Source organism: Erpetoichthys calabaricus, chromosome 2 (genome assembly GCF_900747795.2).
Source record: "Erpetoichthys calabaricus chromosome 2, fErpCal1.3, whole genome shotgun sequence".
NCBI classification, from domain to species: domain Eukaryota; kingdom Metazoa; phylum Chordata; class Cladistia; order Polypteriformes; family Polypteridae; genus Erpetoichthys; species Erpetoichthys calabaricus.
In genome coordinates, this window is record NC_041395.2 from 126,661,175 (window position 1) to 126,673,258 (window position 12,084).

The 12,084-nt window shown below is 40.6% G+C and overlaps 1 protein-coding gene across 1 annotated transcript in view; it reads right to left on the reverse strand.

Annotated features, from left to right (window-relative positions):
• Positions 1-12,084, reverse strand: part of zbbx (zinc finger, B-box domain containing) — a 71,375-nt gene that overhangs the window by 56,381 nt on the left and 2,910 nt on the right. The gene's annotated exons all lie outside the window — the stretch shown is intronic.

Consider the following 12,084-nt stretch of genomic DNA (forward strand, 5'->3'; position numbering starts at 1 on the left):
AAAGAATGAAAAATGTCATTTACAATCATTTCAGAAGTACATTAAGAAAAAGCTTCTGTTTTCAGACTTGTCAAAACATATAGATGTTCCTGAGTTAGCCAGATTGTGCCCATTTGGACAATGTATACACAAAGGGAATTTGGTGCAGGCAATAAAATGACCACAATTTATTTTTATAGTGATTACATTGTTTTACCGATAACTGGTTTTCATGTATTGAGAATTATAAATTCTCTGAGCAAAAGGAATAGCACATTAATGTCAGTGTAATTCATTGTTAATAGTTGCCACATTTATGCTGTTCCTAACATTATTGCCTCCTGATACAATAGTTTTGCAAGCAATAAAATACAAATTGCTGGTTTTATTTGCAGTATTTTTGCTGTAAAGATATAACAGAAAATAAATGTTTCGATATCAGAATAGTACAACCCATTCATTAATTAAAGCTTACATCAGGGAACCTTCCTTTATTCTTCAAGGCTATAACTGAAGCATGAAAATTACTATGTTATTTATATTGGAATATTATAAATGCTGACCACTGGAAAGACAAATCTGCTGCACAATATCGTCTCTTGGTTAACTGAAAGCCAACAGGGTTCACAAAATATACATACACATATACACGCATACTTTACTGTTCTGGATATTTCATTTTAAATGTATTCATTTGTCATTTTGCCTAACAATCTACACTCAAATACGCATAATGACAAACTGAAAACATATTTTCAGAATGATTTGACAAAATTATTAAAAAACACTGACACCTCTCACGTAAGCTTTCAGACCTTTTGTTTTGACACTCCCAGTTGTGATGAGGTAGATCCTGTTTACTTTAATTATCGTTGAGATGTGTCTACAGCTTGGTTTGCATGAACCTCTGGTAAACTTGATTGATTGGACTTACAGTAGTTTCAAAAGGCACACTCATGTGTATACAGGGTCCCAGAATTCACACTACATGTCAGGACAAGAACCAAGCTTACATTTTATGTGTAACTTAACTTCTGCTCGTCTTTTTACTACATCTAATTGCCTAAGGTAATAGATACAGAAGGGAAGGTGGGGATAAGTTATATACAATAGTACCTTATAAACAGTGGTAAGTCTGTGAGATTAGGCATTCTAAGGCTACATATTAATAATACAATAGGGGAAAGTAGAGCAATATATATTACTCTACCAAGACAAAACAATTGGCGTAGTCGGGCAGGATTTTGGGGTAACCGTGTTTTGCAACCTGTTTGCAAATACTGTTGATGTATATGTGTGTGTATGTATGTGAATTTTAGGGCATCCAGTGTACAAATGCAGTGTAAGTAAAACATTGTTTGGTTGCTGAATGGAATATAACCAACAAAGTGTAGAGACTTCATGTGTGTCACGAGGACACCCGCATGTTTGTTAGTGCTGGTCGTAGTGAGTCCCTAATTAAAGTGCTAGAGAGTGGTGGAACATTGCATGCGTCATTCATACGGCATTTAAGTGGTTAAAGTGCTAGGGAGTGATGGGACATGCATGCATCATTCATACAGCACTTATTCGTTTAGGATCTTTGTGTATGTATGTGTATGTTTGCTTACAGGGGCAAAAGTAGGCCAACTCATAACGAAGGTGGAAAATTGTATTTGAGTAAAATTGTAGACTCATAAATGCCTAAATTTAAATTAAAGTCAGCCATCTTCCAGTGGAGTGGCAGAAGCAAGCAGGCTAAAGCTAGGAAACCTGTAGTGCAGGTAGAGAAAGCAGAAGCTGAGCTGAGCATGCCACAAAATGGAAGGGGGCTGGAAGGATTAAAAGCAGGAAAACAGAAATCAGGTATAAAGAAGACAGCAGCTGTTATAAGAGGTTTACTATCTTGCATTATTGGTAATAAGGAAGATCAGTATAAGGAAGAAAATAGCAAAGTGAATGAAAGTGAAAATGGAATGTTGTGTGAAAGTTTTGAAAGACGAAACAATTGGTGTGAAAATTGTGAAATGCCAGCATGTAGAACACCCACTGCTGAAGTGGAAAGCACAGAAAGCAGGGGAAACAAGGAGGGAAAACCACCCATGGTGAAAGTTAGGGCAATAGTAACGGGATCTGACTGGAACCCTAAAACATGGGTGGGTGACTTACATGAGACAGATGAGTGGTCAGATAAAGAGTGGGAATGTGAATGTGAGGAAAAGGAGAGAGATGAAAGGAAGGGAACACAGCAAGGGTGTTACCTTCCATTATTCTCCATTGCACCACAATCTCCAGGGGCCTCATGTATAACGCCGTGCGTAGAACTCACACTATAACATGGCGTAAGCACAAAAGCGGGATTGTGCGTACGCACAGAAAAATCCAGATGCAGGAATCTGTGCGCACGCATACTTTCACGTTCTTCTACTACATAAATCCCGATTTGCGTGAAAAGTAACGCACGTGCACGCGCCTTCTGTCCCGCCCCAACTCCTCCCAGAATTACGCCTCTTTGAATATGCAAATCAATATAAATAGCCTTCTGTGAAAAGACGATGGGAAAAGCACGGGAGAAAATATAAGAATTTCAGCGAATACCAAGTGGAGGCAAAGAAAAAACGTACTATTTGTTGGTTTAAACAGTGGGATAATCAACAAAAGGAAGCTGATCGAGTGACAGAGTGTCGGAGAAACTCGAAGGCTCAACTTCACAAAGTCGCACAGTGCCCGAAATAAAAAAGAAATCACATATCAAAGTCACCGTGAAAAAGCGAGTCGTAGCCCACCGTCTGAGTGTCATATGAAAGCTTATTAGGGTACAGACAAAAAAAAGGCACACAGTGGGGAAAAAAGCACGAAATGTCAACTTTAATCTCGAAATTTCCACTTTAATCACGTAGTTTATTTTGCCATTAAAGTAGAACATCTTAAACTTCATCTTAAAATCGTTTAATTTACTAGTTTCTCAAATCCTATTGTAACTAAAGTGGCATGTTAAATGCTTTGTTCTGTATTTGATCTTCTATGTGCTCTATGTGTATGAATCACTATCTGCTTTTTAAACGGGCTTTCTCTTTCTCCGACGGGACACATACTCCATTACATTCTTGATATTACAGCTCTCTGAATAATTAAAATACTGAGATGTATACGTGATATCTTTTTCATGATGATAGGAATGAAAGCATGTTATTAAACATGGGAACACGGTGGCGCAGTGCTTGTTCATGTCTCAGGCAAGAGGCTTGCTGCGCCATGCGCAACCTTCAGTTAAATAATTTATCACAGCAGTACTGTCTCTTTCAAACGTACTAACCTCCAATTACTGTCCTTACTTTTCTTTCTCCAAAAACTCAATCGCCACACAATAAGCTATGTAATAGACGTGAAGCCATCTGTAAGCTTAGAACTTCGATTCTTCAAAACTTTTAAGGAACATTGAAATATCTTAGTAGTACGTGTTTAATTATTCTGTCCGTCTATCTTTCCAGTGTCGCGTCAGCACCAGCAAGAATACAGCACAAGGCAGGAACAATTACTGAACTAGCTAGCGCTGCGGCACCGTGTCCTCACATGTTTAATTATTAACAATACAGATTATTTAAATGAAGTTAAAGTTTTATCTGTATAATATAATCAACATGTTTTGCTGCATTTCGTCTTAGAAATGAATACCGTCATTACATGTAAATACGCGCTTTATAAAGTGGCGCAGGTTGTGCAATATTATAACTGTAGTGCAAGTTTACAGTGGGGTAATTGTACTTATAAGTCCAAATATTTCTACAAGGAGCACTTGATGGACTGATTTAGTGTGTTTAGAGTTCTTGGGATGAAACTGTTTCTAAACCGCGAAGTCCGTACAGGGACTAAAGCGTTTGCTGTGGCTCAGGCAGCATCTGCTTCATGCTGTGTACCGATAATTCTCTTTCCAATCAGCTGCTGCTGTGATTTCCCACCCAGATACAGTAATATAAATACTCCGAGTGGTGCAGTGAGAGTAATGTGGAAAAAGATGATCTGCTGTGGCAGCCCTTAACGGGATCAGCTGAAAGAACATGCAGTGAGAGTTACAACGCTAAAGCAGTTATGGTATTTGGAATACTATGGCTATTCCCTGGACCATTATATTGCTACAGGTTAATTACAATCAGATGCATTACACTAATAAACAATATGCAGTTAATTTCAGTGTATTTATAAAGCCGCGCCAGGAATGTGGATTTAAGAAAGAAAGAGTGATCACACAGGAACAGTAGCACTGCTTTGACACTGGGTGCCGCCAGTCTGCAAAACCGGGCGGATAAATTGCGTACGCCAAGGAATGAGTTACCGTGGAAATGTGCGTGGCTTTACGCCAAGTTTAGGTTTTATACATCGCGATTTGAGCGTGGAAACGTTCGTACGCAACATTTCTGTGCGTACGCACCGTTTATACATGAGGCCCCAGGTGATTCTGAGGTCTGTCCAGTAGTTAAAGAACATGCTACACCGATAGATATTTCACCACTGTTAGGAAAGGTAACCAGTGCTGCACTGAAATTTGATTTAGGACAAAGAAATCAGATAGAAGGCAGTGAAGCTGGTGAGTGTGAATGGCAATTGTTGACTAGAGGGCATGAAATGGATAATGGCATAAGGATACTGAGTAAAGAAAGTGTGGAATTTAAACAAGGAACAGTGGAAATAAAAGAAATTCAAGTGCTTGTGTGAGAAAGGTCTGTATGTACTAGTGCAAGAATGGCTGAGTTGGAAAAAAAGTGCACCAGTTTAGGAGTTGGTTTGAATGAACCAAGACAAGCCAAAGAACAAAGGATGAGGGATGGTGCAGCAGGAAGGTTTCCAAGCTCAGGCAGCAAGTCAGGAATGCACAGGGGTGTGAAAGTCCTAAAAGTTCTGCTAGGCCCAGCAGTAATTAAAAAGCACACACACTTCGGTTCAGTAATTCGAAACCTGACTGACCAGTTGTTTAAAAAGACAGCCTATGAATCTCCCTGTAATGAAATGGAGAAAAGTGAGCTGGTCTTTAGTAAAGAACACAGGTCAGTTTTAGGAGAGATGCTGGATCTGGCACTGGGATTTTGGAAAGGTTATAGCCCACACTTTCACGTAGCAGTTACCATACAATAAAATAAAAAAAGGACACACAGGCAATGAAAAAAAAATAGAAGGGTAGCGCAGGAAGACAGGAAAGGGAAATAGTTATTTCTGTTTCAATTTTCTGGCCTTTTGTAATAGTGCAACTTCTATTATTTGAGGTTTTACAGACTTGGGTTTGTGCAGGTAATAAATAGTGAAGGCAATTAGCAGAGTAAAATCCATGCAGGAGATTGGGTTACCATTAGCACATTGTAGCAGAGTGGCACTAGTGGAGAAGCTGTTCCAATGAATGCCAGGAAGCAAAGTTTGAGTGTTGGCACCAGGTTAACAACCAAGAAGATGAGATGGACAGAAACTGCTTTGTCACCTTCCATTTTGCAGACCTGCCTACATAGCGGAATAAAAAAAAGAAAGAGGAAAAGACAACAAGCAAAGACTAAAGACAAAGACAAAGACATGAAGAACAACCGAACAGACAGCAAGAAAAAGACACTTACTGGGGTTTAACACTAGAATTACCAGAGCCTACGAAAAAACTCGTATATCCGGCCCACCTTAAATCGCTTCTTAAATCCGTTCACACCTCTCCGCCAGCATCCTTTGTCCTCTAAATGTGCTGATAAAAGACAAGCTGCCAGCAGCCGGCTATTCCATCCCCCCACCGACTTAGAACGTGAGCGAAGTTTTCCCAGCTCACGCCTTGATTAATTATGTGGGAGTGAAGTGGAGTTTTACAGTGGAAATAAGAGATCATTATTCTAAAGTAATCTGTGTAAACACATTGTTAAAACAGAAACTTTTTCATATTTTAGTAATAAATGTTACAAAATGTAGTAGGCATAAACTATAGAATATATAAAGCCCGAGTTCCAAAGATCAAATAAACACTTTCACAAAAGCTTCAAGAAAGATTCAACAGCTTCTGTGGCGTAGCGTGTTAAGATTTGCCTCTTTGTGCTGAGCAGCTTTTCCTTGCCTTACAGACCTGCATTCGATTCCCCGCTGGGGATGAAGTGTTGCTTTTTTTTTTCTTTTCTTTTAAACCTCAAACGGACATAAAATTTATACATTGGTATGCACTGTCAGTTACTGAGATCGTTATATTTTCATGTGGGATGCTCCTTTTCAAATATTTTTTTAACAATTGAGACTGCAATTAACAGGAACAACTGTCCTTATAACTTATTTTTAAGATCCATAACACACAGACAGACAGAGCACTGCGTAATAGAGAGACAGACAGGCAGAGAAGTCACTAGATATAGAAATAAACAGGGAAGCCACGTGTACTGAAAGAAAAAAAGAACAACATGTGCGTTGTCCCAGCTGCACTGAATAAGCGCAGGCGCTCTAACATCACCCCTCCCCCGATCTTACTTAGAGAGTCAGGGACAACGCACATGTTGTTCTTTTTTTCTTTCAGTACACGTGGCTTCCCTGTTTATTTCTATATCTAGTGACTTCTCTGCCTGTCTGTCTCTCTATTACGCAGTGCTCTGTCTGTCTGTGTGTTATGGATCTTAAAAATAAGTTATAAGGACAGTTGTTCCTGTTAATTGCAGTCTCAATTGTTAAAAAAATATTTGAAAAGGAGCATCCCACATGAAAATATAACGATCTCAGTAACTGACAGTGCATACCAATGTATAAATTTTATGTCCGTTTGAGGTTTAAAAGAAAAGAAAAAAAAAAAAAAGCAACACTTCATCCCCAGCGGGGAATCAAACTCAGGTCTGTGAGGCAAGGAAAAGCTGCTCTATGCTAAGAGGCAAATCTTAACACGCTACACCACAGAAGTTGTTGAATCACTCTTGAAGCTTTTGTGAAAGTGTTTATTTGATCTTTGGAACTCGGGCTTTATATATTCTATAGTTTATGCCTACTACATTTTGTAACATTTATTACTAAAATATGAAAAAGTTTCTGTTTTAACAATGTGTTTACACAGATTACTTTAGAATAATGATCTCTTATTTCCACTGTAAAACTCCACTTCACTCCCACAAAATCAATCAAGGCGTGAGCTGGGAAAACTTCGCTCACGTTCTAAGTCGGTGGGGGGATGGAATAGCCGGCTGCTGGCAGCTTGTCTTTTATCAGCACATTTAGAGGACAAAGGATGCTGGCGGAGAGGTGTGAACGGATTTAAGAAGCGATTTAAGGTGGGCCGGATATACGAGTTTTTTCGTAGGCTCTGGTAATTCTAGTGTTAAGTGAGTAACAAGTCCACAAGCCATGCAATAATAAGTCTAGTCAGAATAGCTATAGTTTAAAAGGAAAGGTTTGTTCATTACTGCAGCAAATTTATATTCCAAGGGGTGGAAACTGAACAAATCAGTTAGGAATGCCAAAATAAAGGGATTAATTTTGGGTTCATACAGTATACATTCTGGGTATTAATTAATTAAGTGGGATAATTAATATAATTAATACTATTATTAAGGAAAATGTATACTAAGAAAATTAGTGAACTTTTCAGGAAAGCAGGTGCAGCTGGTACATTTGCAAGTCATATGGGCTCCGATGTTTAGGTATAGTCTAATTGGGAAAATACGGAAGCCCTGCTGAGGTTGTCAGCTGTGGTGCAAGCAGAGGACCAGTGGGCCAATTCTGAACTGAGGTGTTTAGCACAACGAGTACGCATATGGTGAGCAAACAACTCTAGGGGTGGCCTAAAGGGGGAATGATGAGTTGCATAGCTGTGATGTCTCATGGTGGTGATGCCAGCCTATACTGGTAAAGGCTGATGGCAGTCAAGAGTTGCACCATGGGTAGGAAAGCACAAGAGGCAACTAAATCAACCCCAAATGTGTAAAGAGGGGCCACAGAGGTTGGTTTGTGAACAGTTTATGCAGTGGCACATGTGCTCTCACTTGGGCATAACTGGTTGTACTGGCACCTGTGGCATGTTACCTTTGAAATTTTGAAGTTAATTGCACAGCTGCATATGCTTAAATGAATAGTTTGGGACAGGGGTCTAATTAGCAGTTAGACACAAAACCAGTAAAGAACAAAGGTCACTTTTAGGAATTCACACAACAGACTAAATTGCAGTGGGCTAGTTTAGTGGAAGGTGTGGACTTGTCTCATTTTGAACCACCAGATCTGATGACATATGAAGACTGCAGAAAGCTAAAGGAACAGTTGAAGCAAGCCGGAGCAGATACAAGTCATCAGAAGCGCATCCAAGTTCTTCAGATTGCCTTTGAAACAAAGAAGATATGTAATGGACAAATGGTCACGGACAACTTTTAACACTGGGAGAGCAAATACTGCAAATCAAAGCACAAGTTATGCAACAGACTCTTTAAACAATTAAGACTGTTTATAACGACATTGTACAAAACATTCATCGGAGTGTTGTGATGTGAGATTTTACATATAATTTGATAAATGTTTTGTATGTCTTTTATTTCTAATTTGGGCAAAGCAGTGTAATTTAGTGTTTACCATACCTCCCCCCCCCCTTAGGAATGGGTCTGTTTGAATTTTACAACAGGATTTGGGGGATGTGTGTTTTAAACCAGTTTGGCAAGTGTTTCTTTGCTAAAGTCATTTCTACCCCCGCAAATGGGCTAAGATGTACTTTAAAATATGGTTTGGGGGCAGGTGTTAAGATGTTCTATTTCCCCCATTGGTCTGAAGTATGGCTGTTTGGAATTGGCTTGGTTCAGAAGCCTTTAAGTACTACGACGCCCTATTGGCTGTAGGAGTTGGACAGAAAATCTATATATTTACTTGTTTAACCTCACACTCTCTCTCTTACTAACCAACATCTGAAAGAAGCATCTCTCTTGCTAACCTGTGAAAGAGACCACACAATGAAGAGCACAGCTCAGCAGCCATTTTGAACAGACATGTGGCTGAAAGCTGAGCACCAATGATGCCTTAACTAGAGACATTTAAGTAACTACAAGACTGTGCCACCTGAACTACATATCACCATTTAATCAGGTTGTATGGTTGCCAATATTCAAATATACTTTGCATTTTGTTATTATTTATGAATATTCTCAATAATACATTATTTTATGTGTAACTTAACTTCTGCTCGTCTTTTTACTACATCTAATTGCCTAAGGTAATAGATATAGAAGGGAAGGTGGGGATAAGTTATATACAATAATACCTTATAAACAGTGGTAAGTCTGTGAGATTAGGCATTCTAAGGCTACATATTAATAATACAATAGGGGAAAGTAGAGCAATATATATTACTCTACCAAGACAAAACAGCTACGGATGTGTGTGTCTTAAAAACGCACTGCTCACTGGTTCTCGAGCTGCTGACCATTAAAGTTAGAACCTTTTACCTCCCGAGGGAGTTCAGTTCAGTTCTCCTTTCAGTTGTTTACATCCCCCCACAAGCTGATAAAGCTTCGGCTATGGATGAACTGTATGATGTTATCAGTGGACTAGAGAACGCTAACTCAGAAGCAGCATTTATTGTGTTGGGAGACTTTAACAGAGCAAACATGAAGAAAGTTCTACCTTAATACTATCAGCACATCTCTTCCCCCACAAGAGGTGGTCAAACACTGGATCATTGTTACACCTTATTCAAGGACTCCTACAAATCCCTCCCTCGACCAGCTTTTCGAAAAGCAGACCATTGCTCTATATTGCTGCTGCCTGCATATAAACAAAGACTTAAAAAGGAAAAACCGGTTTACAGGGACATCTACAAATGGGACAGTGAAGCTGAGGGGGTCTTACAGGACTGCTTTGAAACAACTGATTGGCAGATGTTTGAGGATGCAGCTGATGGCAACATCAATTAATTCACAGACTCTGTCACAGGTTATATCAGCAAGTGCATTGACAATGTTGTCACTAAAACCTCCATTTGCACATATCCTAACCAGAAACCCTGGGTAAATAGGGAGATTCGGGCTAAGCTCAAGGCGCGGACCTCTACCTTTGGCTCAGGGGACTCTGGTGCATACAAAGCAGCCAGATATGACCTCCGGAGGTCCATCAAGAAGGCCAAACGGGACTACAGGGACAAAGTGGAGTCAAGCTACCACAGCTCTGACACCAAGCGCCTGTGGAATGGACTGTGCTGCATCACTGACTATGAAAAGAAAAACACAGTCAGTGTTCAGCCCACTGCATGTCTTGCAGACGAGCTCAACACTTTCTATGCTCGTTTTGATGCAGCCAACAAAGAACAGGTGCTATATCCTCAAGGGGGCAGTGAGTCTGTCACTCTGATCCTTGAAACGTCTGACGTGAGAAGGTCCTTCAAAAAGGTCAATCCTCGCAAAGCTCCGGGACCAGATGGCATCCCAGGCCGTGCCCTCAGGGCATGTGCTGACCAGCTAGCAGGTGTGTTCACCAACATCTTCAATCTCTCCCTGAGGCAGTCAGTGGTCCCCACTTTCTTCAAGGCATCCACCATCATTCCTGTCCCAAAGAAACCGGTGGTCTCCTGTTTGAATGACTATCGCCCGGTTGCACTGACATCGGTCATTATGAAGTGCTTCGAGCAACTGGTCAAAGGTTACATCTGCTCCTCCCTCCCCGACACGCTGGATCCTCTCCAATTTGCTTACTGAGCAAACAGATCTACAGAGGATGCCATTGCGCTAACAATAAACACTGCCCTCACCCACCTGGAAAGAGGAAATACATATGTAAGAATGCTGTTCATAGATGACAGCTCGGCATTCAACACCATCATCCCCACAAAACTCATCTTGAAGCTTGACGACCTTGGGTTGGGGACAACCATCCGCAGATGGATTTTCTCTTTCCTCACAAACAGGCACAGGTGGTGAGAGTCGGCAAACACACGTCCTCATCACTCATTTTAAACACAGGAGCGCCGCAGGGCTGTGTGCTTAGCCCCCTCTTGTATTCCTTGTTCACCCACGACTGTGTTGCAAAACACGGCACAAACACCATCATCAAGTTTGCAGACGACACAACCATCATAGGCCTTATCACTGACAACGATGAGACGGCCTACAGAGAGGAGGTGCTGGCATTGAGTAATTGGTGCCTGGATAACAACTTGTCTCTTAACATCAGCAAAACCAAGGAGATGATCGTGGACTATTGGAAACAGCAAGGCAGAGAACACCAGGCCATCTACATCAGCGGCGTAGAAGTTGAAAGGGTTAACAGCTTCAAGTTCCTCGGAGTAAACATCACCAAGGATCTCTCCTGGACCCTTCACATAGACACTGTGGTTAAGAAAGCTCGCCAGCGGCTCTACTTCCTGAGGAGGCTGAGGAAGTTTGGCATGAATGCCAACATCACCTCAAACTTTTACAGGAGTGTGGTCAAGAGTCTGCTGACGGGCTGCATTACCGTCTGGTATGGGAGCTGCTCTGCCAGCAGCCAGAAATCACTACAGAGAGTGGTGAAGGCAGCAGAGCACATCACGGGCAAGAGTCTTCCTGCCATTGAAGACATTTACCTCCATCGGTGCTTGCGTAAGACAAGCAGCATCATAAAGGACCACAGCCATCCAGCACGCCAGCTGTTCTCCTTGTTACCGTCTGGCAGACGATACAGGAGTCTGGCTGCTCGGACTACAAGACTTAAGAACAGTTTTTACCACCAGGCCATTCGACTCCTCAACAGCAACACCTGAACACTTACATACACTTACATTACACCTACATTGCATTACATCTACATTGCAATACTCACACACAAACTGTACCTGCACACACTCTGAATACTGACTAGAACATGCATCTGCACTTTATGGAATATGCATCTGTACTCATAAAACATTATCTGCGCAATAACTGTCATTTGTACTTGCTGCTCATTCAACTCATATTGCTCTATAACTTCTTTTAAAACATACATATTTTATTTTATATGGCTTGTCTATTTTTAACTTGTAATTTTTTTAAATTAAATTTTTTTAGCTTTATTGGATCTAGGCTGAGTGACTTGTTTTTCTCGTCATACACATTTCATTGTATGTTGACCCTGTGTTAACCTATATACGGTATGACAAATAAACCTAAACCTGAAACCTAAACCTACTGCCTGCAGTCCAATGTT